The sequence below is a fragment of the Gopherus flavomarginatus genome, chromosome 7 (assembly GCF_025201925.1).
Source record: "Gopherus flavomarginatus isolate rGopFla2 chromosome 7, rGopFla2.mat.asm, whole genome shotgun sequence".
In the NCBI taxonomy this organism is placed as follows: Eukaryota; Metazoa; Chordata; order Testudines; family Testudinidae; genus Gopherus; species Gopherus flavomarginatus.
Window position 1 is genome coordinate 72,857,900 of NC_066623.1, and position 25,867 is coordinate 72,883,766.

Here is a 25,867-nt window from a genome sequence, read left to right on the forward strand (position 1 = left end):
CAGTACAAAACCACTGCCCTAGTGTGTCAACCTGAGCTCGGAGGCTTGCTCCCGCTCACTCCAAAATGCAGTGTAGACATATCCATAGATTCTTCAGTGATGGGGCCACGTAAAAACCATGATAGATGAACTTCTAAGCTGATGACTGCCCCCATCATGTCCCTCTTACTGGGAATTTCAATGTATGCAAGGAGCTCCAGGCCCCTGTTATATAGCTTGGTGCTGTGTTTATTGTGGTGTTGTGTGGATGTCCATGCACCACAGCCTCACTCTGGTCTCTCCTACTGCCCTAGGTTCACACCTTCGCCACACATGGATTCAGTAGCTACAGATAAGGCTCTACAAAAGTTGGGGCAATGGTGTCTGATCCCTCTCTACCCTTGTGGCAAGAATGGGTGAGATCTATGTGCAAAGAGTCCATTCCATATATGGCTCACAAAGGGATGTCAAAGTCCAATGTGTAAAACTTTACCTCACATTTGAGAAATTTCATTTTATCCCATCATATGCTACTGTATTTCTTTCTGTTCAGGCAAATGTTCCATTTAGATTTTCTGTTGCTACCAAATCTGTTTATCTGAGCTCAATGCTTAAGTGTTGAGTGTTCTGCTCAGTATTTTATCTCAGGATCACATTGGAGGAAAAAAGAAAAAGTGGTGGTACTCTCCCAAGTTCCACTAATGATGCCAAAATGAGATACAACTCCAAGATATATACACAGCTTCAATATAGGATCGCCCCCTCATTCTTTTCTCCATGCATTTAGTAGCAGTGAAACAATTAATCTGACATTTAAATGGTCAGAAAGCTTCAGCATTAACTCCTCATTCAGATGAATTGAGAAACTTCACACATCACAGAACTATTTCTTCAGTCTGTCTGCAGACTCAGGAAGGTACCTGTGCATTGGTTTACATATTCAAATTTTGAAGGTTATTTTGCACCATAATGGTTAGAGGCTTATTTGTTTGAATAGAAACTTAGATTCAAAGCACAAAATGGCACTCACTTGCTATGAGCCGACCCAGTTTGACCTTTATCAAACATTTAAATTATGCCTACATGTGTGATGAATTCCTCTGTGCCAAGAATAGTACTTAAGTTTTGCAAATCCTTAGAGTTACAGAGGCAGATGCTGTTTCAGCCCTAGCAGTCAAGGCTCTGACATCAGTGCTAATTTAGAAAGGGAGAGGCTAACGTGATAATAGCAGTCACTTATTTTCTAACACTGAACAAAGAGCTTTACTGTGTCAATAAAAATAGTATTAGACACAGTTAGACATATGTTTAGGTGGTGTTCCTCTTTGTGTTGCAATTTGATGCCTAGATCACTTCTGAAAATGTATCTTAGCCAGCTAAGTTACTTAGGCCTTGCAACATTAAGTAGAACAATACCTAAATAAGAGGAACGATACCTAAATACATTTAAAAATCTAGGCCTTACGCTATTGCTACTCTTCTTTCCTCTTCATTGTTGATCTTTTGGCTAGATGAGATTGCTCTGAGAAAATCCATCCTGCCTTGTACACTGAGCCCAGTAGAGGATTTTGAGTGTTTAGTTAGTACTATGTGAATACCTATGCAATGCAAACATGATCAATCAACTTCTTATAAGTATGTACCTCACTGTCAAGTCTCAATGCTTTGATGTAAAGATCATCCCATAACCCAAGGCACTGAGTCCCTGGAACTCTGACTGGCACCCCTGAGCAAACACAGGCACGCTAAAGTTACAAGCAAAATTCATTCATCCAATTAGAAGTTCTAGGAGCATGAGAAGATACAGTGAGTAGGAGTAAGGGCCTTTGAGAGGTTATAGAGATGGAGTGGTTAGGTTAGGAATATGTTTGTGAATTTGTGAATTTCCTGCTGCTCTTCCTGTTTAATGTATATATGTTTACAACCTTAACTCTTAATGAAGTTTTTTTTAGCAATTCTGCAATATCTGTTGCCAAAGTGTATAGCTAGCAACCTCCAAATGGATGAAAATGAGCTGCTCTTTCCTTTGATATAAATTCACTGCACACAAAATTAGAGATAAGACTCTCTATAGTTCATTGTGAAATTACTAGGCAAAATTAGAAACCCTCAGGACACACTCAAATCCTTCAAAATTTGCCAAATTATGTTTTACAATCGCTTTCTTCCTTTACAACAGTGTAAAATGCACACAGATCCAGAGGCCTAATTCCCTCCTTACAGGATAGGATTGACTCCCATTGAGAATCAGGCCCCAAGACAACAGGATTCCATCCCCTATTTTGTGTGTGTATGTGTGAGAGAAATATACTCACCTTTCTTGCACCATCTCTCTCTCTCTCTCTCTCTCTCTCTCTCTCTCTCTCACCTCACTGAGTCTTACCTTGGGGTCAGTTAGAACAGCTCAACAAAAAGTTTTCAGAGAGGTCAGTTTCAGGTAGTAAGGCTGGTCTGAAGCTAGTTGCAGTCTTCTCTGAGCTGGTTCACCCAGAAAATGATACTCCAAGAAGCAGTGTGTGGTGGGGGCTTCGAGGTTTTCCCAGGAATGTTCTAGGCAGACATGCCAAACCCCTGAAAAAAACACAGAAACTGGGCTTGTTTTTGGCTTAATTGGCTTGTGAGTTGCTTATTGGGTAGTTTTGGACATCTAGCTTGTTGCTTGTTGTAGCTTGTTGCTTCTTATTTTCATTAGCTTCCAGCAAGCAGGGACAAGGGGGGAAGAGAGTCAGGGGTGCACAACGGGCCCACCACAGTCCCACAATGCATGCCAGGGGGATCTAGTCACACAGAGTGTTGGGGTTCTTAGGGATTGGCTTGTTTTGAAACGTGAATAGCTTGACTTTTGGTTTATTGTGAAAGTCGTTGTGCTTATTTACTGCATGAAAGTTGGTAACTATGGCTCTAGGCAGCAAAATAATTTCATTTTGAAGAGTGAAAAATAAATTAGACAGCTAATTTACTGTCAAGCTATATAACTCCCATATTTCATAAAGTTAAAATGCAATCAATGACCTTTCCTTTTTTTAATTTAATTTTCATTTATATGGCAAATGTAATAAATAGTTTTCTGAAAGGTGGTTTATCATTAATCAACCATATTTAAACAAGCAGGCTACACAGAATATCAAATATATAGAATATCAAATACAAAACAGATTGCAGGGTATTTCCCCTTTTGAAGCTATTGCATATTCTCCAAGACTGCTAATGGGTATTGCATGTTACATGCACATGGAGTAGAGGAAATGCCTAATAATCTCCCTGATAAATCTCCAATCAGATAAATGTTGAGGTAAGTGTCCTCCCTAATGGAGACTCACTGGAGTCAATGGGACTCTTCATTGACACAAGGGTTCATACTTGTGGATCATGACTAAGTCCTGATCTACACTAGTCTGTTATTTCGGAATTAGCCTAGTGAATTAAAAAAAAAAAATTCCTTCCACATTACCAAACCGGCTTTTTCAATTTAAAGGGATCTTTAAATCTATTTCTGTACTCCACCTTGGCAAGTGGAGTAACGCTTAAATTGAGATCGCAATCCCAGGTTAAAGGTATTGTGGACGCAATTCAACATTATTGGCCTCCGTGAGCTATCCCAGAATGCTCCCTTATGACCATTCTGGACAACACTCTCAACTCCGATGCACTAATCAGGTGGGCAGGAAAAGGCCAGGAACTTTTGAATTTTGTTTCCTGTTTGGTCACCATCAGCACAGGTGACCATCAGCACAGTCCACCATCACAGGCAACCATGCAGATTCCACCATCGCAAGAGCTCACACAGTCCTGGATTCGCAGATGAGCTCCAGCATAGTTCGAATGGGAGGTAATGGATCTCATTGCACGTTGGGGAGATAAGTCTGTTATGGCAGAACTACATTCCAAAAAAAGGAACGCAAATACGTATGCTAAAATCTCCAGGGCCATGACGGAAAGAGGCTACTCCAGGGACACAGAGCAGTGTCATACAAAAATCAAGGAGCTCAGGCAAGTGTACCAAAAAGCCAGGGAGGCAAATGGGTGCTCTGGGTCACAGCTCCATACATTCTGCTTCTACCATAAGCTCCATGCAATTACAGGGGGTGACGCCACCACTACCCCACCACTGTCCGTGAACACCTGCAAGGGGAGAGTAGCATGCAGCAAGGAGGAAGAGTAATTGGAGAATGAAGAGGAGGAGGACAGTGCGCAGGCAGCAAGTGGGGAATCTGTTTTCCCCTCAGCCAGGAACTATGCTTAACACTGGAGCCAATAGCCTCCCCCCACTCCCAAGATGTGCTCCCGGACCATGACCCTGGAGAAGGTACTTCTGGTGAGTGAGAGCCTGATTGGAGCCACACGGTGGGAGGCACGGGGGAAACCCAGCCGTGCTGGGCTGTTCACATATAGTTTAAAGGGCTCATCCCTGCTCAGGGCGTCATCAGAGCCACGTGGTAGGTTTTGGGGATGGGTGTGGGAGTTGAGTGTTGTGTGAAGTAATCATCCCAGAAAGCCCGCAGGCCTTGCTTTATGGCAAACCCACCAGTCATTGCTTGCTATGGGAAAGGGGTCCCAGCAGTTTGAAAGCATTGAAATGAATGTACAAGAAGCAGAACCCCGTGTGCCCCTAGGCTGCCTGCAAGCTGAATTCTGTTGCCCGGCTGTGTGTGATGGCTTACTCACACCAAAGTGTCCTCTTTGTTCTCTGAAATATATCTTTTAAAATACTACCCTCCCTTTTTTCTCCTACCACAGGTGCAAATGTTTCAACGCAGCCCCTATTTACTCCGTCCCAGAGGCTGGTCCAGATTAGAAGGCAGAAAAAACGAATTTGGGAAGACGTGTTTGCCGAGCTCATGCAGTCCTCCTATACTGATAGGGCCCAGCTGAATGCATGGAGGCAAACAATTGTGGAGTCCTGTAAAACATTATAGGAACACAAAGAGAGCAGGCAGGACGCTATGGTCAAGCTTATGGGGGAGCAAACTGACGTGCTCTACTGTATCGTGGATCTAATGCATGAAAGGCAGCAAGACTCCAGACTTCCGCTGCAGCCCCTGTATAATCAAACTCCCTCCTCCCCAAGTTGCATAGCCACCTCACCCAGACACCCAAGAACACGAGGGGGGAGGCTATGGGGACCCATACACTCAACCCCAGAGGATCGCCCAAGCACCAGAAAGCTGGCACATGCAGACTTTTGATTTTGTTTCTTGACTTGTCCTTCCCTCCTCCTCCACCCCCCGAACCCAACCCCTCTCCCCTAGTCTGCATTCTGATTTCTCTCAATGTGTTGGGCAACAAATAATAAAGAACAGTTCTAAAACAATTCAGACTTAATTTCCTTTCATATATATAGAGGGCGGGTAACTTCAAGAGAAACAAACACAAGTGCCACACCTCACCCTGGCCAGTCATGAAACTGGTTTTCAAAGCTTCTCTGATACGCAGCGCACCCTGCTGTGCTCTTCTAATGGCCCTGTTGTCTGGCTGTGCGAAACTGGCCACCAGGCAAGTTGCCTCAACCTCCCACCCTGCCATTAAAGTCTCCCCTTTACTCTCACAGAGATTTTGGCGCACACAACAAGCAGCAATTACAATTGGAATATTGGTTGTGCTGAGATCTAACCGAGTCAGTAAACTGCGCCAGTGCGCTTTCAAACATCCAAAAGCACATTCGACCACCATTCTGCCCTAGCTCAGCCTATAGTTCTGCACTTGCTCAGCCTTAGTACCAATGTGAACACAAGAACAATTGGATATAAACTGGACACTAGGAAGTTTAGACTTGAAATTAGATGAAGGTTGCTAACCATTAGAGGAATGAAGTTCTGGAACAGCCTTCCAAGGGGAGTAGTGGGGGCAAAAGACATATCTGGCTTCAAGACTAAGCTTGATAAGTTTACGGAGGGGATGGTATGATGGGATAGCCTAATTTTGGCAATTAAATGATCTCTGATTATTAGCAGGTAAATATGCCCAATGCTCTGTGATGGGATCTGAGTTACTACAGAGAATTCTTTCTTGGGTGCTGGCTGATGAGTCTTGCCCACATGCTCAGGATTTAACTGATCACTATATTTGGGGTCAGGAGGGAATTTTCCTCCAGGGCAGATTGGCAGAGGCCCTGGAAGTTTCTCACCTTCCTCTGCAGCGTGGGGCCTGGGTCACTTTTTGGAGGATTCTCTGCACCTTGAGGTCTTTAAACAGTGATTTGAGGACTTCAATAACTCAGAGATAGGTTAGGGGGTTAATACAGGAACTTAATAGGTAGATGGGTGAGATTCTGTGGCCTGTATTGTGCAAGAGGTCAGACTAGATGATCATAATGGTCCCTTCTGACCTTAAAGTTTATGAGTCTATAGTTGAACTGCTCCTTACTACTGTCCAGGGTGCCTGTGTACGGCTTCATGAGCCATGGCATTAAGGGGTAGGCTGGGTCCCCGAGGATAACTATAAGCATTTCAACTTCCCCAACAGTAATTTTCTGGTCTGGGAAGTAAGTCCCTTCCTGCAGCTATTCAAACAGATCAGAGTTCCTGAAGATCCGAGCGTCATGCCCCTTTCCCAGCCATCCCACGTTGATGTCGGTGAAATGACCCTTGTGATCCACCAGTGCTTGCAGCACCATGGAAAAGTACCCCTTATGGTTTATGTACTGGCTGCCCCGGTATGCCGGGGCCAAGATAGGAAGATGCATTTCATCTATCACCCCACTGCAGTTAGGGAACCCCCAGTGCATTAAAGCCATCCAAAATGATCTGCACATTTCCCAGAGTCACTACCCTTGATAGCAGCTGGTCAATGATTGCATTGGCTACTTGCAGCACAGCAGCCCCCACAGTAGATTTGCCCACTCCAAACTAATTCCTGACTGACCGGTAGCTGTCGGGCATTGCTATGGCCACTCACTTCTCAATGGTGAGGGTTGCTCTCATTCTGGTGTCTTTGCTCTTCAGGGCAGGAGACAGCAAGTTACAAAGTTCCATGAAAGTGGACCTACACATACGAAAGTTTCGCAGCCATTGCAAATCATCCCAGACCCGCAACACTATGTGGTTCCACCAGTTTGTGCTTGTTTCCTGGACCCAGAATCTGCGTTCCACAGCATGAACCAGGCCCCAATGCCACCATAATCTCCCAACCGCCACATGCCATGCTTCTAGGAATGTCTGTGTCCATGTCCTCATCAGTATAGTAATTGCATTGTCGTCGCGTCCTCTCCTGGTTTTGCAGGTACTGCACGTACTGCTGGATTATGCACGAGGTATTTAGAATGATCAAAACTGCAGCGGAGATCTGAGCGGGCTCCATGCTTGCCGTGCTATGGCACCTGCACAGGTAATCCTGGAAAAAGGGTGCGAAATAAGCTGTTTGGTTCAAGATGGCCAATAAAAGGCGGTAAATGTTTGTCTTCTGTAGCTTTCAGGGAGTTGGGAAGCTCGTTAGAGCTACAAGAGCGGAAGAGCAGAGTTTGCGGCAGAAACCAGGGCAGAGTTTGCAGTGGAAGCTGTGTGGCTCCGTTCATGATGGCTGAAAAATGGCAGGAAATGGTTAGATGAAAGAGTAGATAGAAAGACAAGAGCCAGGAGGAGCACTGTACCAGGGAGGAATCCCCCGAGAAGGACAAGGCGGAGCTGGACCCAGTATCATGGCTGCCCAGAGCTGTGTGGGGCTGTGAGTACTGGGGCTTGTGACTCTGCATTGGGAACAAGGAGGGAGGCTGCTAGCTAATTAAGTGGGAAGGTGGTAGCTCTGGATGGCTTTGCAGAGAGTGGCAGAAGAGGGCACTGGAGTGGTTTATTGGGGGGAAGTTTAGTGGCACCAAAAATGACCGGGAGCACCCAAGGCTCACCGCTGGACTGGAACTTTGCTCAGGACTCCTGAACTCTGTGTGCAGACACACTGCTTGGTGTCTGCTCTTCCAGACTATGCTACCAGTGGGCCTGTGGGGCCTTGGTTTGAATGCAACCCTGTTTTACTGCTCCCTCTATATTTCCCCTTGTTGTTTTTCTCCTCTCATCCCTCTGTAAATAAATATTTCCCTTTCTTATATTCATTGTACTTTTCCTGTGGGTGGGTGTGTTCACTCTGGAGGGTTTGGAACAGATGTCCCTGGGGTGGAAAGGGTTTTTCCTGGTGCATTCCTGCACGCACTTTCTCTTGGCCAGAGCTGCCTGCAGAGCAGACTCCATGTTGGCCACGAGGGCGCTAAAGTTATACTACGATTACACAGCCACTTAAGAAGCTAGTGTGTATGTCTTGGTGGTTGACTTTTTTGTTTTATTGTGTTTTAGTAGATTTGTAGTTTATATATAATCTTGACTAAGTATAAAAACTGAAAATACCAACATTTATCTAAATGTCTGATTTATAATTCTCTTGGGTATTAAAAACATACATCTTAAGGCTATGCTTTTAATTATAATTCACCATTACTAGTTACCAAATGCTACATATCCATCCCCACTTAAAATGCTGCTCTCAGATGCATTGGACTATAAAATATAGGATTTCCAAGAATTGCCTTCTCCTGCAAACATCCTTCATATGCAGAGAGCATAGTTGAGGAACATGTGGCAGGGCGCATAATGTTTCAATTTATATATTGTAGAAATACTGATTATCTGCAATTTACAGTATAGTCTGGAACTAGTACAGGATGGCCACTAACATTTCATTTCATTTCCTTTTATTTTTAATCATATTTATGGTGGTATTTAATTGATCCTTGCATTCTCTTTTATCAAAAGATTTACATGCCATTGAATTTTTGTTGGTAGTAAATAAATTTCTTTTATTTTAATGGTAAAATATTTTAAAAATGGAACAAAAGGTTTGTGGTGAAAACCAGATCTCTAAGATGATAATGATCATGTGGTTGTGGGCTAGAAGCCTCTTCCCCACTGCCCAAGCTTTAAAGAGAGTTCATTATTATTTTTCAGTTACAGAATGGGTAATGTCAGGTCACAATTTTAATCAAAATGTTTTTGATGGACCCTTTTTGATGGTGTACCCCATAAGGCTTCATGAGAATATGCTTATGAATGTATATATAATATAACTGGAATATGTTTTATGCTACATACGCCATTTAACATATCTTTGTAAAGGTTATGATCTACTGATGCTATTAACCCTATTTGTATGCATGTATCATTTTTATATTCGAAGTTATGAATACTGGTTGGGCATTGGTTTGATTTTTAAGTAGCCTTTATAAAGCATTTGGTCAGCTTCTTGAGAAAGGAATGTGCAAATTAAGTGCCCAATCAAGAAGCGCTTAGGGGACAATGTGTCTTGGGATGCTCCAATCCACATAAGTCTATATGAGGACGTTCAAGGTAGCAGGTAAGTCATGGCTGCTGCCTGTAAAAACTCAGTCATGCATGGACATGTGACTTGCCCGTGTGACTGCAAAACTCCATCTTGGAGCTGGACTTTGCATAGGAGAAAGAGGGGGTCTCCACCCACAAGATAAAGTCTATTTAAACCTGTGGGAGACCCCTCCATTTTGTCTTCAGCTGGCTCAAGAGATAGCCTCTCCACCCCCAAGAATACCTGAAAGAAATGGGAACAAAGGACAGTAACTACAGGGGATGTGAGTGATTGCTGGACCCAGACAAAGAGGAGACTAGTCTGTAAAAGGAAGCTTAGTGGGTGAGGTCTTTATCTGTATTCAGATTTCTTAGGCATAGATTTGCATGTTCTATTTTACTTTGCTTGGTAATTCACTTTGTTCTGTCTGCTATTATTTGGAACCACTTAAATCCTACTTTCTGTATTTAATAAAACCACTTTTTACTTATTAATCCAGAGTATGTATTAATACCTGGGAGGGAGGGGGAAAAACAGCTGCGCATCTCTCTCTACCAGTGTTATAGAGGGTGAACAATTTAAGAGTTTACCCTGTTTAAGCTTTATACAGGGTAAAACAGATTTATTTGGGGTTTAGACCCCATTGGGAGTTGGGCAATGAGTGTTAAAAACAGGAACACATCTGTAAGTTGCTTTCAGCTAAGTCTGCAGCTTTGGGGCACGTGGTTCAGACCCTGGGTCTGTGTTGAAGCAGACTGGTGTGTCTGGCTCAGCAAGACAGGGTGCTGGATTCCCAGGCTGGCAGGGAAAGCAGAGGCAGTAGTAGTCTTGGCACATCAGTTGGCAGTTCCCAAATGGGTATCTGGGATCCAACCCGTCACACCCTTACCTTGGGCTATTTTGTATGGTTAGTTAATTTGGTACTTTATCCTTGTATAGCACCTCTTATCCAATATTGCTTGATGGGAAGTCCTCACCCAAACGTGAAGTTTGGCTATTCACCTGTCTCCACGTATAGGTCTTCTCTCTGATCCTGATGCCAACTGAGCTGCCAAAAGAGGTATTGAAAGTACACTGTGAGCTTGGGATGGTGGGCTTTCAGCCGCTTAGCACTGTCCCGCGGGCGCTTAGGTCAGTGTAACTTGCATCATTCAGGGGATGTCTTTATTCAGACCCCTGAGCAACATAACTTACACTGATGTAAGCTCTCTTCTGTTGGCTTAGAGTGTATGCGCTAGCAGCAGGGCAGCAGCATAGGTGCAGCTGTGCTGCTGTAAGCTCTGTAGTGTAGCCATAGCCTGAGATGGTGATGCTAATCTTGAAAACACACAGAGATTGGGTGAGTCACAGGAAGTCCCACATAGAGAGAGATGAGAAGTTTGCCAAGCTGAGGAAGAAGGCTGCATGTTCCAGGACAAGCCATGCACTGGGCAGAGGGACTCTGGATAACCCAAGGGAATGTTCTGGAGTGGTGAAGAAACTGAGGCTGGGAAAGCGTAGGAGTTATTTTTGTAAAGATCTGTGTTTTTCTCATGTGATTAAGTAAAAGGTAACAACTCCGTAGAACTCTGTGCAAAGTGTCTGTGTGTTATATACTACACCTACCACTAGCCTGCTCAGAAAGATAAACTGTAGCCGAGCGCCTCACCCCTTTAGTGGGATTCTGGGAGAGGGTGTGTTTAATAGCTAGAGGGGGAGTCTGAGAAGTAAGCTGTGATGCATGGCTAGAAAGAGTTAAACAGCTTGTAGGCTGAATGACCCAAAGCCCACCTTTAAAGTCATGTTAGAAAGGTATGTGAATGATAAGTAGGGCCATTCATGCTAAATAGGCTAGAACTTTGAAATGTTAGAAGTAATACTAATTGTGTGTATCTTGGATGCTACCCATAAACAGACAGTTCCTGTCAGTCACTATAACTATTGATTCGGAGATGAAAAGGGAATATTAACATTTGGATGAATCTTGGGTAAAATAATGTCATTGCCTATATATCTTTTTGAAGTTTGTAATAGACTGTCTAATGGATAAATTGCCCTATGTTAATTTGTGTAACTAGTTACTGGTGGTGTTTAGAAAGCGAAAGGTTACATCGAAAGCCTATTGTTTAACCAGGACTGTGTGGTCAAATGGATGCTAGGACACTGTATAAAAAGATCCTTGTGTCCTGATTCTGTCATCTCAGATCTGCTTAGACTTCATCAGGGGAAGTTTGAGTTGCAAGATTGAGGTCCCAGTTATGCTAGTACGCCCTGAACATGATATTTGCACATTGGACTATAACCTATGTACTATTTCTAAAATAACTTTTTGCAACTACAATGCTCACCATCTCTGCTCTGAATCTGAATCTTAAGAATTGAACTCGTGTCTCTATGTATATTGATCTTTTAACCATACTCTCTCTTTTGTTTTTTAATAAATTTTAGTTTAGTTAATAAGAACTGGCTGTAGCATGTATTTGGGTAAGATCTGGAATATTCATTAACCTGGGAGATAATGTGTCCTTTGGAACTGGTAGAACCTTTTCTTTTGTATGATGAAATAAGATTTCCAGAAATCATCATATTTGACCTAGGTACCTGGATGGAGGTCTGGGGCTGGATCACTTTAAGGGAACTGTGTTGTTTGGACTTCCAAATAACCAATGAGGTAACAAAGAAGCTGTTTTATGCTGACTTGGTAAATCTAGGTGTTGGAATATCCACCAGCTTTGGGGGAATTGTCTGCCCCATTCTTTGCAGTTCATTCTAATTGAGTGATCGTAGCTGGCCCCTACTGAGACCCCAGTCATATAAGCACTGAATGCAGGGTCATGGCAATTGAGCCACAGGCTCTTAGTTCTTAGGAGAGGTTGCTAGACAGAGGGTTTGTATTCCAAGCATGTGCCTAGGGACCCCGAGACTGGGATAACACCAGGGCTCTGCTCATATTCCAGAGGCTTAACACACTCAGTGGCTGGATTCCCTTCACAGTAATCTGGTGGGCCACCGGTCACTGCCAGGAGCAGCCAACCAGGTCTGTGACAGTTTGTAACTTAAGTTGCCTGTTCTGGTTCAGTGACTTCAGGGGGAAAGAGGAGTGGCTGCTTGTCCCAAGAAAAGGAAGGGCCTTCTACATGCATTATGGTGGCTAAGAGCCTGAACTAATTCTGCTGGGGCAGGATGGAGGGAAAGGGCGCCCTGCAAAGAGGAAGTTGGTGGCTGGCCAGCCACATCAAAGGAGCTAGAAGACAGAAAAATACAAAACCATTTATTCAGAAAGTCAGATGTTCCTCATGCCCTTGGGTTTTAAGCTGGCCACATATTTAGAAATTGGACACATTATAGCCACACCCTTAACTAGCCAAAAAAAAACAAAAGCAAACAAACCAACAAAAAAAACACAACCTGCCAAGCCCTAAACCCCTGCAGAGGTGAGTCTCAGAGACCAGGACAACTGAAATGCCAGATCTGACTGATTGCTGTAGCATAGGGCTGTAAGTCAAGGATGACCAGGGCTCAATTGGGCCCCAAGACACACCGGAAGGATGTCCTGGTGGTTTTGGCACTAGCCTAAGACTTTGGGAGACATGGCTTCAAAGTCCCTCCTCCACCACAGACTTCAAATGTGGCCTTGAGCATGTCACTTAGCTTCTTGGTGCCTCAGTTTCCCATCAGTAAAATGGAGAAGACTGCACTTCCCTACCGCATGGAGTGTTGTAAGGTAAACATATTAAAGATTGTGAGGCATTCAAATATTACAGTAATGAGGGATCTTTGCTAATTGCCTTCGGTAGACAGATTTACCCTCTCCCATGTAACATGGGGATGGGGGACATAGAAGAGCGTGCGGAGCCATCCCAACTTGCCAGCAAATGTTTTGTAAAATTCTGTCAGAATTTTCCATTCCTGCCCTCCTGTTTTCCTATCCACTCACAGAGCTCTCTTGTGTGGGAGTAAGGGATCAGGACATCCCTCAGGATTTACCCTTTTTTGCAATTTGAAGTTTAAATCTCTTATAATGCTACAGAGACAAAAATAACAAGCATGGGCCATGGGGATAAACTTAGGCTGCAATATGCACGTAGACTCTGAGTCACATTGAGACCTAGGGTAAATGGGAGATTCATAGACAATTATGGAGTTGCCCTTGCTTACACCAAGTCAGCATTTATCCCTGTGTATTCAGTGGTTTGTGCCCTGAAAATGTGACAGAGACAAACTGTGAGACATTAGGAACAGGAATTAAAGTAAGAGAAATCCTGGGCTGCACAACTCCCCTTCCTCTGCTAAAAGCAGAGGGAAAGCTCCCCTTCCTCTCCCTGGCTTGAGGAGCTCAGCTCCCCCTCAAACCCCCTCTTAACTTGCTGAATAAATGAGGTGGCTGAATAGAAGAGGGGATAACTTCCTCTGGTTTCACATGCCGGGGAACACAGATTCTGGTGGCTTGATGCATAGTTGTTGATATTGTAATAGAACATAACTTGCCTCAAGCAAGTTACAGTTAAATGTCAGGTCCAATTATATTTTTTTGGCATAAACTCTTCCTCCTGTAACATCGTAGGATTTGTAAGAAATTGCACTGGCAATTTAAACATTTTCCATGGCAAAGAGACCCCCCATTTATATTTTTTTGTTTTACAGATTTTGAAAATGTTTTTGTTCATAGAAATGATATTCAGAGCACCAGGCATGCTTTTATACATAACTACACAGATCTGAGCAGGTGCAAAATTTTGTTTACATGTCTATGGGCCTGCTTAAGGGACATCAATTCCTTTCATATACCTTTCGTCTCTTGCCCCCCTTCTCGTTCACATGGTACCTGCTGTGATCAGAAGATAATGTAATACTGCATCTTCATGCAACATCAAAGCCTAACACAAAAGCCACTAACAATGGGGAGCACTGCCCTTATGTCTTTAACCTCCAATTAGCTGCTCCGATGTTCCACTACCAATACATCAGCAGGATACTAGTAATTTTACAGGAAGCCAGTAAATAGTAAACATGAGCATCATGGAAAATATGGGAGGTTCGTTCTGCCACCATCTTTTACAGACATATTTTGGTACCATTAGCAGATATAATAAATCAAGTCTGAGAGAAGCAAGTATAAGGCACACAACAATCCGTTAGCTAGCACAGACTTGCTACCCAAATTAGCCTGGATTGTACTGATGCATGTGGAGCTACCCACCATACCTGGTAATGGCAAATGCCCCATTGTTTGAAAGAATAGTTATCTACAAAGAACAAACAGAAAATATCATACTTCTTTTTCCCCCCCTAACTGCTGGTTAGTGTCACTGTTAAGTGATAACTTCCCATGTTGATTTTAACCAACAAATACAAAAGCATCTCTAATTGGTACTAAAGAAATGAACTGGTTGAAAATGCAGGGTTTTTTTTTTCTTTTAGTTTAAAGACAGTCTCCTCCTCCATCCCGTCCATTGGAGAGGCATGATTCAGTGGTCCAAGTGCAGATCTGTCAGCCAGAAGCTCCTAAATTCTAATCCCTGTCCTGACACTTACTCAATCAGTGTGGTCTTGAGCAGGTCACTGTTTTTTTTTTTAGGCTCTACCTTATCTCCAACCTATAGATATAGAAGCTAATACCTACCCATGGAGATCACAGGAGCAAAGTGAGAATTAATTAATGGGCTTGATTCAGCCCTAAGTGTTACCAGAATGTGGGGCCTTTTGAGGCAGAAAGTCCATCTGAAGGGAGCTTGGGTAGCACAAAGGTGCCTGCAAACCCCACTCTGCAGTAGCGCAGCAAGGCTGGCAAGGCGGCATAACCAGAGGATGTGATGATTTGACACAACCCATCAAGCAGCCTCTTACAGAGCCCCAGCTGCATCCTGCCCCCATGTGATGAAGCCCCTGAAGAATTGTGGCAGCGCAAGCACTGCCTGTCTTCCCCATCAGATAAATTTCCCTGGGGTGCCGTGGTCTCCATCGGTGCAGAAGGTGCAACTTGCATTGCTGCATTAGTACAGCTGAATCAAGTATACTGTTTGTGCAGCACTTTGAAGATGAAAAGAGCTCCATACTGTATCTGCTTATTATTAGGAACCTAATGGCTTAGGCCCACTAACATCAGAGCTTATTTTTCAAATAGATAAAAGTTGCACTACACATTGACCACTACCTTTCATGCCAGATCTGCTTAATCATCTCTCTTTTATTCCTGTTCCTGGGCCCCCTCAAGCATATCACGCTAGGAGTCTGTCTGATGTGTATTTGGGGATATTTAACCCATCTAAGAAGTAAGTATGACAGGATCATATTTCAGGAAAAGATTAATCTTCTCCAACTTTCTGGATTTAAAATCTCTTGCTAGAGCTCAGCCTAGTCAAAAAAAAGAGATCTTAACACTTTTATATCATGATGTTTATCCTTTTCAAACCATTATTTAGAATTTCCACTGGCTAAAATTCATAGATAAATTGAAAACATGCATACAAGAAAATAGGCTTTAATATTTTTCAAGGGTATAAGATTCTTTCACAACAATACTTTGTATTAATTTAGTGCAGTTAAAAAGACAAACTGAGACTGAACTCTACCAAAATGGAGTTATAAATTATCAGATAGTACTTTATATTTTTATTTGGACTGAAACAATCTTTGGAGTCCCATTCCTTAGCTGCAATTCTCCCAAATCTAACGCACAGATTATCTCTTTCCCCCACCCTACCCAGCAGGATCACCTTCAGGAACTGTAGCAGCTACTGTATTCTACACACTACAGGATTACGATTCCTCAGCAGTGCACCTGTCTACTTCTTTCAGGTTCTGTCTGAGTATAGAGAATATGGGTACATTTTGAAAACTAAGTGGAGAAATTTAGCTGTTGATCCCTATTGATGTCAGTGAGAACCTCACATTTATATTATGGTGCATTACTTTGTAAACATTTTACACTTTAAATTTTCTAAGCGCCAGATAGGATTTTAGCCATGTGACTTACAATGGATGTATTGCAGCCAAAACTTCGTGTGGCCCTTTAAATACTACTCTATGCATTGGCAAAGACAGGAGGATTGTTCCTGCTGAAGTCTTCTTGCCCTAAGAAGAAGGTCTTTTGCCTCAGTAAACTGCAGGTACTTACTTCATAGCACCTAATTTCTGGATATCACCTTTGTGGATAAGATCAGAAAGGAAAATGAAAGGACTTGACATCCTTAAGCAGGCCCTGTAACTTTGGTTGTGTAAATTAAGTGCCAACAGCCTATTAATGTCTATTTCAGGGCAACCTGATTGTCAGTGGCACTCACACTGCACGGGTCCTGGCCACCGGTCCGGGGGGCTCTGCATTTTAATTGAATTTTACGTGAAGTTTCTTAAACATTTTAAAAACCTTATTTACTTTACATACAACAATAGTTTAGTTATATATTATAGACTTATAGAAAGAGATCTTCTAAAAACGTTAAAATGTATTACTGGCACGCAAAACCTTAAATCAGAGTGAATAAATAAAGACTCGGCACACCACTTCTGAAAGGTTGCTGACCCCTGGTCTATTTCATTCAAGCTACACACCCACCAATTTTGTGAGAAAAGAGGAGCGGCCAGATTTAGTATTTATTCCTATGCTATATTTTGTCATTACTGTGGGAGCTGGCAGTTCTCCAAGTGCAGTGGAGAGGGGCCTTCCAGACCTAACTCCTTTAAAATAGGGGCTGGAGAGAGGAAAGAAAAAAAATCCTTGCACTCAGAGGACTTGTTGCACTGCTTGAACAGAGGAAAGAACCAGACTTTCACTAGCCAGTATGAGACTTATACCTACTGGAAACTTTATTTAAAAAGAAATTAATATTGTTTGTTAAATGACAATGAGGTCAGTTCTGTACAGGGAACATAACAAGGCAGCTACAATCTTAACTCAAGGAGATTTTATTTAAAAAACTTCAGACAAGACTGTAAATACACCTTGCCAAGTAGGATGGAGACGATGCAATCCTGTTAGTTAAGAGTACATCTTTCCTCTGATCTTAATGCTGAGGATGATCCTGCCACAGGCGGTTGTGTCTTATGGCATTGCTTGGAGATTTCAACAGCTCAAATACTCTTTTTTTTGTTATTCACTAAATTAGGTATTGGACCAACACTCTCAGGGTAGTTCTTTTCTCAGGCTTTTACCCATTGAGTATGAGGTAGTGTCTGTGCTTTCTAGGTGTCCCTCTGTACGATCATGAAGAAATGCATTCACTAATGTAAATTTAATGTGTGTACATTTCATCTATTGTACAGATAATTAATATTTCTAACATCATCAATAAAATCTCTTATTTAATTCATCCTGGGAAATTAACATATTTTACTTTAACATGTATTCCAAATCCTGAATATAGTCATTAGACATACCAGGTATTAAAAAATAAAATTTACAGTTGAATCTTATCCTCAGATGCATGTTCTGAACTAATTAACCCATTTTAGTTGTTATATAGCCCAAAATACTCTGCTTCTGCCATTTATATGCTCTATTTAACTCTTTTCAGGCAGAAGACAATGTGAATATATACAAGCAAGCTCCTGCATATGTTACTATAGTGCGTCACCCATTATCTGATGCATGTGGTGGGTGGAAAGTGATTATTGTAACTGAATAGAAAATTGTTCTCTGGTTTAAAAAAAAATTACACGTTTTCCAGTGCAGTATGTTCCTACAAGTGACAGACTGGATCTATGTGAAACAGCAGATACATACTTAAAATTCATATTTATAAACAAAAGATTTTCAAAATTACCAAATATCTATCATTTTTTACAGTGAAGTATATCGTAACACTTGTAAACAATAGATCCAGCTAAAACATTGATTTTGCTCATATGTTCCTTCCAAATGGCATTTATAGGATGAATTTAAATGTTTGGAAACTCGCTGCAACAAATATATTGGAACACAAAAAGGGGTGATTTGTATCCCCTGACACTGATCTGGTAGGTAAATGTAACTGTAACATTTGACAGTTCAATACAGTAGAATTGAAATGAATGGATGACATTGCAATTCTTTGAACATTTCAAGCAAAATTTGTGTCTGTATTTTTGCTGGGATTTTCCACCTTTAACTTGGAGAATGCAGCATCATCTTATGATTTCTTGAGTAAATATATATATTTTTAATAGTAAACTTTCAGAATAATTACAATGAATTCTCCAAATACATACATACAAACATACGTTTTGCATGTTATGGCTCCATAAATTCTGAATAAACTGCAAATTGCAGCTGAACAAAAACTGCTATCATTTATTTGTATTTATATAAAAGAAAAAAGCTACATTTGGTTCTACATTGGTTCTATCAAAAAAAAATCAAAGTATTATCCAAACAATAACAAGTTGATTTTTGAAAGAACATGATGGACTGACAGCCCTGCATATGTAATCCTCCTTTTTACACAAAACTTGTCATCATTAACAGCTTTACAATTATATATGAAAGTATTTAGCATTACAATTGTGCTCCATAGATTACATAAAAGGTATACCCCAATTATTTGAGAAAAAATTGCTTTATCTTTGTAATTAATTACGTGCAAACCAGGGCTCTGATCCTGGAAGGATGTACAGACATGCAGAACTTGAAGTGTAGAAGCAGTCCTGTTGAGTTGAATGGGACTACTCATGCTTAAAGTTAAGCACGTAGTCTTACTAAACAGTAATTACTAAACAGTAGAAGCAGTGGCAATGCAAGATTCCCCTGACATTGGGCAAGGTTTTCAAAACAGCCTAAGCCCTAAGGGTATGTCTACATTGCAGTTGGGATATGCTTCCTGGTGTGGGCAGACAGACGCACGCTAGCACTGTTCAAGCTAGCATGCTAAAAATAGTAGTATAGCTGGGAGTAACACAGGCAGCAGCTCAGGCTAGCTGCCTGAGTACAAATCTATTTGGATGCCCTGTATACGTACTTGGGCAGCTAGTCCAGGCTACCGCCCATGTTAACTCTGGCTATACTGCTATTTCTAGCACACTAGCTCAAGCAGATCAAACAAATATCTGTCAACCGACACTGGAAAGCCCCCTCCCCATCATGGTGTAGACATATCCTAAGATATTTGGATGCTGAGTTTTCTGGCATTCAGCATTCACATCTCTTACATCTCCACCCAAAAATAACTTCTTCAATATTTTACTGATTTTTGACAAAATAATGTGGTAAAATGGGCTAATTCTTTCAGGTCAATTATTGGCTGCATGCATTTGTGATATGAGAATTATATTTAAAATTGAAAATAATTCAACAATATTTTATAAATATTTTCACTATTCAGACTTAATGTTTGCAGTACCCTATGTTAGCTGTTATCCTATTGACCAAAATAGCACCCTAACAATTTTAGCATGCTGTTAGGGTGCAGCATAAACCTGATCATTATGCAGCCCTTAAAGTGTCATGGGGCCCTGTGTGGGTGCAGGATTCAGGGTCTTATGTTCTAATGCAATATTCCAAAAGAGCTCTGAAAGAGGCACTGATGTACACTGGGCCAAACTTTCATTTTTAAAATGAAATTAAAATGAAATAAATTTGCATCATATATCCTACTGCTATGATTATTTTTTTTGGGGGGGAGACCCTCACTGATCCTTTTGAAAAATGAAGGTATGCAGGAAAACACTCTTTACATAAGAAAACAATTAATTCTAGTACAATATACTAAATGGTCAACCTTTTGAAATCTCAGCCCATCTCTAGTTAAAATAAAATTAATATTTGAATTTTGAACATCCCAGCCCAACGGGCTTTGGACCTGAGGTTTTTGTTTGGCTCATTATAATTATAGTGGCTATTTACAAAAAAAAATGATCTGGATTCAGGTTTTGAGAAGCACCAATATTGAAGATTATCAAGATGCAGATATCTTGGTTGAGACCTCTCTCTCGTTTCAGTCCTCACTAATGTTGACTAGAGTAGTGGTCAGGCTGGCTTCAACCTTCACAAATCTACAACTCTAAAACCCATGTACAGTTCTCTTCTCACATGGTACTAGCTAAACACGTAAAGATGTTTTAGTCTGGTAGATCACGGTATCAAGAAGTAAAACTTCTTGTTTTAGATTTTACACAAAATCATGTACTATATTTCAGGGGTGAAATTCTAGCTGCACTGAAGTCAATGATAAAACTCCAGTTCACGTCAACAGAGCAGAATTTTATCCCAGATTTCTAACTATCTGTTCAAATATCAGCCCAGGAGCTATCTTTTGGTGTGAGTGTTCAGATGAAATACCCCTGTGTTTAAGACAAATGATGAAATGCAATGCCCCAGTGAGATTTGCTGGTTGGACTTCTAAAGCTGAACTGGGGGAATGAGAAGAGGAAGCAGGGGATTCTTCCATTACTAGCCAATGGAGGAACTAGATATTTTAATCTGAAGTTAGGCTTTGGAATTGAATGTTATCCTACCATGTTGTGTCTTAGGTAATATTTCAATATTCTGCAGCTCACTAAAGGCCAGTGTAGAGATGCTGTCCATCACATTCATATAGGCATGTGCATTTCTAATTATGGTGTTGTTTTTTCTTAAGACTTGTCTCTCTTTAAGATTGCCAATAAAGCTTGTTTCCATTAAAACACTATGAACTGGATATATTGACTGTTAAGTGGTGCTGAAGAGGTAATTCTTAATGGATACAATGTATTCATTAGCAGGAGGTTACTTTAGAAGATATGAGCCAACTGTTCTCCTCCTGGAAGTCTCTCTGTCTCACTATCAATGTACTTTGTAATATCAATGTATAGCATCACATTTTATTTCTGGTACCCAGAATTTTCCACTTAAATACTCTGTTACATACTGAAATCTTATTGTAATTGACAAGTTGGGACAGTGTTCCCCTCATTGTACCCTTTTTTCCTCAAGAGCTTTACATGCTCACCAGATGGCTGCATAAGCCTCTTGAGTTTTGCATGTTATTTCCTGCTCAAATATTTATTCGCTGTGTTGATAATCCCGGACAGTGAGACTAGAACAAAGATGGGAGAAGTGTTGCTCTCATCTCATGAACGTTTTACATGCACTGGAGATCAGAGAGTTAGAATGATTCAAAAATGGTTGGGGGGCAAACCTGAGGGATTGCTTACATCTTGTATAGTATTAGCTCTCCAACACAAGAAACCAAAGTCTCCCTGTTGGTAAGGACAGTCCTAAGAGGGCTCAGAAAAAGGCTTGGGATCCATAAATGGAACTGTGGTGTCCAAGTTGATGTTGGTCATCCAGATAGGCCTCATGTCACAATAGTAATTTGTTGGTTGTGCCTGGATCTGGGTACAGGGTCTTCATCTTTGGGTACCTACGACTTACCTGATTAGCTTTAGGCACTCAAGTTCAAAACTTTTGGACTTGGTGTCATCATGAGCTTTATGAGCAGGTAACTATAAAGTGCCCATCTCTATATAATACCTGGGTGCTCTTCACATGATTAGAACTGCTACAATAGAACACTTTCAAAAAGGGAGGATATACTCTGCATTCCCTTATAAAGGTCAAACCAACTTTCTTAAAGAAGACCATCATCAGAAAACCTGGCTCTTTTGCTTTAGTTGTATGGGCTGGTGCTTTTAGTTCTGGGGAGCCTTGGTTCAATTCCAAGTGTTAGCCATGTAAACTTTTTAACCAGAAATTATGGCTTCACATAGGATATTCTGGTGAAATTCTATGACGTGTGTTATGCCAGAAAATGGATTAAATGGCATAATGGTCCCTTCTGGCTTTAAATTTTTGAATCAGAGGAATAGCAGCCAGGAACCTAATTGCTGAGGGACTCCAAAACCTCAAATTAGTAGAAAGTCTGAAGAAAAAAAAATCTTGCATCATGCTATAAAACAGACTAAGGACAGGTCTACACTACTGGTTAAGTCGATCTAACCCACTGAGTGATGCAAGTTTTGCGCTGTCCACACTAGCATTATGTCAGCAGGAGACACTCTCCCACCAACATAGTTTACACTTCATGCCGAGGGGGAGTAATTATGCCAACAGATGAGCACTCCCCTGTTGGCATAGTGCGTCTTCACCACATGCATGTGTCTTCACAGTGCAGGTGCAGTGCAGTGCAGCACGCCGATGCAGGACTATGGTGTAGACTTGCCTTAAGGATACCATTTTCAAAAATGCCTAACTTAGTAGCTTAAGTCCCATTTAGGAACGAGACTCGGGCTCCTTAGCTATTTAGTTTTTTGTTGTTGTTGTTTTTAATTTACCCCAAATCATTAGGGACTGAGAGCTCAAGTCTCAAAGGTAATGAGCACCTTGATTGCATTAGGACCTGAAGATATTCATCACCTCATAGAATGTACTCAGCATCTTACAGGACTGACCATTTCTTGATCTACAGTGTCAGTGTCTAACTGCCTTCACTGTTATTTCGTGACTGTTTAGTAAATCCTTTTTATCTAAAATGTGTCTCTGGCTGTCCTTGATAGCACAAAAGCACTGAAGCAGGTGATCCACAGGTCAGAGACATTACCTCATATTTGTTGAGTTCACTACAAAGACATTCTGGGGAAAATTGCATTGGGGCGATAATGTCTGACAGTTTTAAAAGTAGTGTCAACTTTGGTGGAGAAATGGTCTGGAACAGCAATGGCAGATTCTTGCTAATCAGTCTTAGGAAATTGCGAAGAATTCTTCACTCTGAAATGTAAGGATAAACAATAATGAAATAATCTTGCTAGTGATGTTAGACCACATAAAAGTTAAATATGGGTAAGATTAGTACTTAACCTCTGAATCCACAAAGGGGATGGAGGGGATGTAGGATGATCCCCTATTCCACTAGATAGATTTTATGCATTGCTAGTCTAAATACAGGTGGAGGAAAGCAAGCTCCATGGGACCTCCGGTTCTCCCTTACCATGAAAATGGACAGAGTTTTGACTCTCAGTGCACTGGCCGGTGGAGCTGAGCCAGCATGGAGAAGTAATCTACTACTCATATGGAGCAATAGCAGATTTATTTCCCCCAGAAGAAAGGAAGGAACCAGGTCTCAATATAGCCCTACATTAATAATTACTTGATACATTTTTAAGTCCTCAAAAGAGTAAATCAAGATGAGACTAATTTTAATTATTATATTTCTTTTTAAAGGAAATGTCCAATTTAAAATGGACGCAATTCTTTGGATTAGGTAACGGTATTGTTTCCTATGTTAAAGCATATTAATAACATTGGACAGATATGTTGGTGAAAATTACCATAACTCCACTGAAATCAATGCTGACCAACTCTGTCAGAGTATCTGGCTCCTACGTGGACAGTACATAATGACAGGAAGAAGCTGGTGGGGACAAAAGATCCATATTTCTTACAGGAAAAAAATTAAGTTTTTGTTAGCTTCTTTTTTATAGTTACCACTGTTCACTGGAAACACCATTTTAAAAATGAATCTCATATCTGACTACTTTTCCCTTCAGTATATTGTTGATTAAAACATAACAGAGTCTAAAACTTGGGGGAGGGAGAAGAGAATCTACAACTATAATAATAAATTTTAATTCCCTCTGCTTTGATTCTTGCCTAGAGTAGGATAGTGGTCATTGGAAAAGTAGGTCAGTGAAATAATTGCAGTACTGAAAATAATACAGACTGACAGCTCTGGGGTTAAGCTGCTGTGTGTCCATAGCACTATAGCACTGGAGTTTGCATGTTAGCATATAAATGGCAGTTTGTGGTATTATGTATAAGTGTCTGGGTAAAGTTAATCTTGAATATAAATTATGACTTATTTTCTAAACTGATTCATGTAGTTGAAATTTATATTCTTGTAACAAAAAAAATAGTAAAAAGTATTGGTTTTTTATTGAAATAATCATAATTGCTGTCTAAAATACTATAGTTTTTTAATATACTAGCCCTTTTTCTGCATGTATTTATATTCTCCAACATTACCACCGTCACTACTTGTCTAATTTCTTCATAAAAATCAATGTATCGGGCATTTCACAGCGCATTAATACTGATGATAATCACCATGATATCCGAGGGTATTCTATGAACCGTTTTATGAGACAAATTCTGTGTTAAATATTAGGTATTCTCACATATATAAGGAATGTAACATTACCATGCATTAGTGTCAACATAAAACATGGTATGTTTTACAGACATCTAAAAATAAACAGCTTTTCTTGCTTCACTAACATTGTACTTCACCTATATGATATATGTATATACTGAATAGAAATTAAGTTGGGGGGCTGGGGAGGAGGAGAAGAGAATGGTTGGTTAGGTTGTTGGGAACTTACTGCAACATAAATATTTCCCAAACTGCTACTTATGGTATATGATGTGCCACTGAGTGAGAGGCTGGAAACAAAGTAAATGCTTTTGCCAGCATTTTGGGATCTCATGTCAAATATGCTGTGTCCTAGAAAATACATTTACTGAAAGGCATGTTCTAAACCAGTTAGTAAATGTACTCTTTCCCAACTCATTTACAAAGAGCAAAAGTAAAGGCAAGAAGCAGTCTATGCCTTCCAGCCAGATACATAAATCAACAGGAGAAAAATGAGTGCATGATTGCTTTATATTGGGGGTAGCCGGGTTAGTCTGTATCCACAAAAACAACACGGAGTCCGGTGTCACCTTAAAGACTAACAGATTTATTTGGGCATAAGCTTTTGTGGGTAAAAAACCTCACTTCTTCAGATGCCACTGAAGCATCTTCAGATGTATCTGAAGAAGTGGGTTTTTTACTCACAAAAGCCTATGCCCAAATATATATGTTAGTCTTTAAGGTGCCACCGGACTCCTTGTCAGTTTTGACTGCTTTATATAATAGTATGAGAACTTATTGATGACCTGTGAATTATAGTATTTACAATTTAACACAATTTTTAAAAAAGCGTATGTAGTTTTAGAAACCACTTTATTGCATGTTGCCTTTAATTGTTCTATTTTTAGACAATCAAAAGCACCACTGTGTTTTAGAAAGCCTTTCCTCATGAATTATGCATGTGTTCTTCACTTGGCTACAATCCCTTTATGTCATATGAATCCTTGAGATACTGAAGATGTATGTATGGTATATAGAGATTTTCTTTGGCAGTATGCTGAGTCGTCTGTTCATGCTTTGTGACTTGTTTTGTACACTTATTTGTTGATTTGTGTATTTACAGTTCTCATCCTGAGTGACATTTTTATGCTAATAACTTTAAATAGGTTTTAGGAAACATTGCCTCAGCCCAGATGAAAATACAGTGAATGAGTCTGGGAAGGTAGATATTAAACAAATGTAGTTATTGCAACAGTTTAAAATACTAGGACAAACTTGCCCTTCACTTACCCTGTCGGATTCCTTGGAGTTACACGGGTATAGATGAAAGTGTACTATGGCTCAGTATATTTCATTGTTTGATCAAACATTCGGGGTATGTCTAGACTAGGAAAACAGTTTTAAAAACCACAGTAGCTACACCATTTTAACCAATACATTCTGAAGCACTAAAATAGATGGGGTTGCCTCTGCATATCGAGATGTCCATCTTATTTTCCATTTTAAAAAGCTTTTCTTTCTGATCAGCTCATGGAAGCTGTAAATAATTTCCAAGGCATAAAAACTTAAACTGCAGCTGTCATCTCTCCATC